Genomic DNA, 6,846 nt, shown 5'->3' on the forward strand with positions numbered 1-6,846 from the left:
TCAAGAGAGGGAGAGAGAGACCGCCGCACGGTTCGAGAAAATTTTTTGATCTGGACGGACATAAAAAAAAAAAAAAAAAAAAAATAAGTTTTACCATTTGGTTTTTTTGTTCCAAAAATTATACGCAAAGTCGCGAATTTATTTACAGATATGTATTGCAGCGCGAAGTAATAAAAATTTCACTCGGTACCGGACACGTATCTCTTTAACAATTAAGCGACGAGAATTGATTGATTAAAAAATCCTCCCGCTTTGTTTCGTGTTTTTGACGGCGTGACCGTCAAAATTTCTTTTCGCATTGCCTACGGACAAGGCGCGGCAGTGAAAATTGAAAAGAGAAGAAGAACCAACCGGGGGTGGATGCGGAGAAGTGGAGATGCGTAGCGGCTCCCCCCGTAGGGGGTGAAACACACAGTGCGGTAATAGCATAAATCCGTGAAGTGTGCGTAGTCGGTTCCCGGCAGCTGAAGAGGGGGAAGGGACAGGCCGGAGGCAGACTGAACGTTGGAAGAAACGACAGTCGCCACTCGACGCCTGCACCGAACGGAAGGTAGTTCTGCGAACAACACACTCGGGTTATTATTTTTTCTTTTCGGAAATCCTCCGTTTTTTAAACCTCGCGCTCGTGACTTACTATATTCCCGCCGGGAAAAAGAAAACTCTCTGCCGAGAGCAATTTGAAATACGAGGAGATACCGAACTCTCGACGAGAAAAACTGCGCGATTTTTTTTGTTTCGAAGAAGATAGAAATTTGATTTTCTCGCTTCACACAATATTCAAAATAAAAAGAAGAATTAAAAGAGATTTTTGAAACGAACATGAAACATCGCGGGATCGTCTTGGATCCGGTGTGAACTTTGTTTCAAAGAATCGTGGAGGATTCTTTGGGCGATATCGATCGAGAGAATCGATCGATTGCCTCGGAGGCGCGGAAGCGCCTTTTCTTCTCCGGCCGACGTGAAATTTCGGCGGAGCGATCAGATTTTTTTTTTTTTTTTCGCGATCGCTCCGCTCTCCGCGAAGAGAAGAAGAGTCGAATCGAAGCGTCCGTGTTGGCGGGGTGTGTTTTGCGCGTATCGCGCGATCGAAAGCAGCGCGATTTGTGAAAGTGCGCCGGCGACGGCTTGTCAGGCCGGACAGGTGCAACAGCAGCAGCAGCAGCGACGCGGCGCCGTGAGGTGAGGACAGCGAGGAAGACAAAAAAAAAAAAAAAAAAAAAGAAAGACAAACGCGAGTGAACAAACAGATTTGTTGTTTCTGAGAAATCTGTCGAGAGAGAGAGAGAGAGTGAGAGAAAGAGAGAGAAAATACTGAGACGCGAAAAGGAAGGTTAAAATAAGAGACACATGTTATATACAGATACCATTTATTACTGACGAAGTAATAACAGACAGGTATGCGAACGGGTGTTGAGGTATAACCAACGAGCACAAGAGACATATAGAGAAAGTGATATTTGTGTTTGTCGTTCTCCTGCGAGAGACTGACTGAGAAGAAGAAGAAGAAGAGAGAAAGCACGACGGGTGGGCACGACGAAACAGGTCTTTGTGGCACGTGACACGGACAAAAGTTCGCCGGTTTGTATGGGAAAAGATCGGCGCGCTTAAATAAAAAAAAAAAAAAATTTGTGTGCGTGAACGCGCGCGCGTTCGATCGTTTTCACACGCCGCACCTCATTCTTTTCCCGTTTTATATTCCCGATGAGATTGTAATTCATTTTTAATCCCGTCATAAAATGTTTTTTTTCACAATAGTAGAGTAAGCAATACGTGCGCGGAGATTGTTCTGGAATCGCGGGAGAGAGAGACGAGAAGAAAAGAGAAACTTTGTATAAAACGCGCGCGGACGAAGAGAGCGGAAGAAAGGTCGCGCGAAATCACGTATCAGAAAAGAGAGAGAGAGGAGATATGTGATAAATTGATATTGTTTTTTGTCGGATACGCGATAAAAAAGAAGAGAAGAGAGAAGAGAATAGAGAGGAGCAGCAACGGATTTGTGTGTTTCCCGGATATCCAAACGCGGTGAGTGTGTTGTTGTTTCGTTTGTATATGTGCGTATATATATATATGTATATATATATATATATACACGATCATATATAAACACACATGTAATTCCAACGCGTAAACACTGGCTCTCAACAGAAATCGATCGCGATTGGTTTATCCGCGGATAAAACGCAAACGTCACGTATCTTACGCAGGATTGCGAATCGAAGCAGTCGATGGGATTGCATGCGAAATAGTAACAAAAATAAATAGTCGAAAAATTGACGGATTATCGGTGGTATATATATATATATATATATATATAAAATCGTTTTGTATATATTTTTCTCGACAATTTTATTTTATCACATTTTTTTCCAAATTTTTTACAAAATCTTCTCGTGATAAATCTGAACTCGCATTTTTGATTGAAATTTTTCGAGTTATGTTATTTGTTTCCGCGAAACAAAAAAAAAAAAAATAGAAATATGCAACCTTTGGTATATATTTCTAATTTGATCGAGAAATTTTCACGCACGCACTGATTTTTGTCCAACTGTTTCGCACTATCTCGAACGTGACAGAAATTATGGCAACGAAACGATATCGGCGCGAATCGACGGCGTAGACCGGCCGACCGTGCGCCAACTGATTAATTAACTCGCAGCGAGTTCCCAGCAATTTGATTGCTTGTAAACAAATAATGCAGAATCAGGCTAAAAAGCGACGACTGTTGATACATCGGCCACTTTTTGCGTAATCACTCACCTTCGGGAACGTCGCTCATTAATAATAAGAGGGAGAGATACGCCGCGCTTCGGAGCACGGAGAGCAAAAGAGAGAAGTGCCGTGTAATTAAATCCCCTTGTATCCAAGAACAATTACGCTCGTTAACGGAGCACACTTCGTGGTTCTCAATTAGTTTCTCGAGTACGATTTTCCGACACGAAACACACGGATTTAACCCTTTCTTGCCTGTTTCTCATCTAGAAAAAAAAAAAAAAAAAAGAACAATAAAGCAGTGGAATTTTGTTATAATTATTACACGTAACGCGTGATATAATTATGGATGTTTTATATTACAAAGAATGCGCACAGAATTAATATGTGTAAATTAAATAATTACAACATATTAAATAATTACGTATTAAATACTATACAATATATATAATTAATAATAATAATACGATAATTAATAATTATTGATAGAATAATTGATCATAGTTTTATCAGAGTTTTTTAGCGATATGAAGAATCATTTTTAACTTGGAGACAAGAACAAATTAATTCTTTTCCCTTCAATTATCATCAAAGTAAGTTTGTCCGCTAATTTAATCAAATGGTCTGAAATATTTCATCAGATCGAATAATACATTTGAGTTGAATCGATTGTATATATATATATACATACAACTCTCTGTATTAGACTATGTCCGTTTAATCCAGTTCGATTTACCGATACTCAGTTAACGGAGGTCAAGATCCGCATCTAGATCTGAGAAGTCAATCTAGATCAAAGTCAATTATCGTTGGACAGCACAATGCCAACGTCTCGAGAACACAACGAGTTGTGTTCGAAACTTCCGCGAAGCAACGGAAATAATATAAGCGATATTTTTTCACACATTAATCGCTTTTCGTTCGCTCATTGTGTCATAAACAACTCTAATAGCATGTTTAGATACGCGAACATTTTCGACAATGAGACTCGCTCGAAACTACAGACTCGATACGCGCGATCTCGATCGTATCATATTCCGCGGATTCATCTCACGTTTTCAGTTTCTTAAAGATTTACGTGCTGTCAATTCGGATCGACCGTGACACTCTTCTTTCGAAGCTTTCCAATTGTGTCAATGATACAAACTTGTTTTGTGTTAATATTGACCGAGTTCAAACGGGATCACAACTTCCAATCAAGCAGATTTTCTTCAGCAAAGTTTCTCATTGATAAACTCTCTTTGTATTTTTTACAATCATAATCCGCACATTGATTGTTATGCATCGTTATCTAATTTCAAAACCGAAGACAACAAACTTCAATTTGTACACAATTGTACGTTTTCTAAGTTTATGGGAATCTTTTTTTTGGCAATGAGAACTCTGCATAAAAATGCGGGCTGTTTGTTTGAATGTCATTTGGGTATCTGCGCTCTCGTGTGTGGATTTGGTTTCTCCCCCCCGTCCTTCCTTCCCCGTTGCCCATCCTATTAAAGGCACCAGCTGCATTTAGACGATTACCGCGGAATTTGCGGTGGGTCGTACGCGCGAGGATAAGAGAAAACGGGTCGATAATTGTGACGAGAGAAATTCAATCCTTTGCAAGCTGGACCTTAATGCCCAACCGGTCACCACCAATTCAATCAAGCGCCCGCCAATCGCGTTCCCCCAGAATGGGATTTTAGCTGGCGCGCAGCGCCGAGGGATTTCGTTACGGTCCGCTGCCGTCAAATAAAATTCCGTGGAACGTGTACGGACCAAACGAAAATAGGTATTAACTACTCGATGGCGCGTATGCGATGGCTTTTTTCAAAAACAACTCTCCGCCTATGTAAATCGTTCGCTAAAATTCGTCGAAGCGCGACAACCGCCAATCGGTTAAAAAAAAAACAAAAAAAAACAGAAATAGATTCAAAGTAAATTAAATTGCGAAGGAAGAGAGAAAGTTTACAATAGCTACATGCACTGTCAATCACACTCCTTATAGAGAAGATTTCAGAAAACTATTCTCTCTCTCTTCGTTCTCTCTGTACATAGAATTAATTTTTTATACTCGGTAAAAAATTTTTCACGTGTACTCTTATACGCAAATTAAAAAATTATTATATTTATATTATTAATATTATTTATATTAATATTTATATTAATATTATTTATATTATTTATATTATTAATTAATGCAAATTTACCTATATGCCGAATATGTCCGTTTACAATTTTATACACGGAGAATTTTTTTTTTTTCGAGAGAATGGCTTCAGAGAGATATTTTCTATCAAATTACAAAATAACTCTATTAGTGTTATCACGTTAGATACAAGAAAATTATATAAAACTATATTTTTACTAGATTTAAAAAAAATTTTCGATATATAATCATATATACTTGTACACATATTAAAATTATTATATTTAATTGTGCAAATTTATATGCCAAATATGTCCGTACAATTTTATGCACGAAAAATTTTTTACCGGGTAGAAATGTACACAATATATATATATATATATAATTTATTTAATCGTATATTTTGTCCATTTATGAGATAAAGATTTGTTTTGAGATTGAATAAAAAAATTTACAGTTAAATTAAATATTTACAGTTAAACGTGTAAACTAAAAATCACTGCGTACGCACACGCACACACACACGCACACAAGTTGTTTCATCCTCGACCGAGCGTATCGAAAGATTTGTGTGTGATTGAAATTACTTAAGAAGCACATATATCTAAAACGCGGAAAGCATTGCAGTTTCGCGGCAAGATGCACTCAAGTCGCCTCGTTGCACGTCGTGCGCTGGTGCGCATTTTTTCTCATCGTCGATGCGCAAACGTTCGCGCGCTTCCGAACGAGCGAAATGCAGAGAGAGAGAAAGAGAGACGATGACACGCGCGTTCGTGATGTTTTCCCGCGCGGAAAGAAACGTCCAGTGACGAGCCAGGAAGTGGCCAGGAGAACAGCTCGACACATTGCGGTACATCGTCACACGTAAGATCGTGACATTACGTTACACGAGAGAACGAAGTTAACACATCGGGTATGTGTGTGTGTGTATGCGACCGATTTAAACGCTGAATCAACTATGTCGGCGCCCAAATGTAACGTTTTTTTTTTTTTTTTTTGTTAGATAAAACTCTTTATACAAACACACAACAGAGAGCGCGATGATATAACAAATGCAATTGCACGTTACGTGTACACGTGACGCGTAATTCCGTATCTGCAATTTCGGAGTTTCCTCTCGCTTCAAATCGCTTGAAAAAATATTACTTGACGTTCTTCAGCTCAAATATAATTGTAATTAGATTTGAAAAAAGATTGTGATATTTAATCAAGAAAGAATTTTTAATTTGTCTCAACCGACCGCCAGGAGAGAAGCATTGTGTATGTATATTGTGCCATCATCTCGCTTTCGCAAACGGTGGTTTCAGGTTCAAGGCTCTCACCGCGCGCGCGCACTCACTACCGTTTTATATTATATATCCCGCTGACGCGTGGGTAGTGTCGCGATTTTTGCCGAAACATATTTGGGCTCACGGCTGACCCCGTTCTTCCAACGGATCTACCGGTATATAATTGGAGAAAGGAGATACGTCGTTTAGCGCGAACGATGGAAGGTTAATAAGCAAAGCAAGCGATATTAATTACCGGCAAAAAGGGAGAGAGGAAGACAATGTTACATAATACGCTTCAGGACGTCCGCTTCTCATTCGTACTTTATAAGGCATTCAACACGTGCGCGCCCCGGCCATCACTTCCACCTTGTCGGAACGAAGGTGTCCGACTTGCGCGTGCGAGATATCGCGAGAGACACACGACACAGTTTTCACAATCGCGTTATAAAAACAAAACTATTGCAACGTACCGTCATGTCTGTGCATGTGAGATTTTTGTTTTTTGTTTTTTTTTTTTTTTTTTTAAATCAATTAGTCAATTGGCGGATCTAATAAATAAAATATCAATAAAAATGTTATTTAAAATAAAGTTGAATAATATTATAAGTAAAACTAAATATAAACAAATGAAAAATATAAATACACGTAAATGTGTGTAATAAAAAATACATTTATTATCGCGCACAAAGAAAATCGATATGATCAATGGGACGGAGTCGCGTTGGGTTTTAAAAGTGT

At 38.8% G+C, this 6,846-nt stretch overlaps 1 protein-coding gene across 1 annotated transcript in view; it reads left to right on the forward strand.

Annotated features, from left to right (window-relative positions):
* Positions 1-533: 533 nt before the first annotated feature.
* The window catches only part of LOC109858834, a 31,109-nt gene continuing 24,796 nt past the window's right edge, over positions 534-6,846 (forward strand). The window contains exon 1 of the mRNA XM_020436483.1: positions 534-2,022. The gene's annotated coding sequence lies outside the window, so the exon portion shown is untranslated. The remainder of the gene's footprint in view (positions 2,023-6,846) is intronic.

The sequence above is a fragment of the Pseudomyrmex gracilis genome, unplaced genomic scaffold (genome assembly GCF_002006095.1).
Source record: "Pseudomyrmex gracilis isolate BER0280 unplaced genomic scaffold, ASM200609v1 scaffold_226, whole genome shotgun sequence".
Classification (NCBI taxonomy): Eukaryota; Metazoa; Arthropoda; class Insecta; order Hymenoptera; family Formicidae; genus Pseudomyrmex; species Pseudomyrmex gracilis.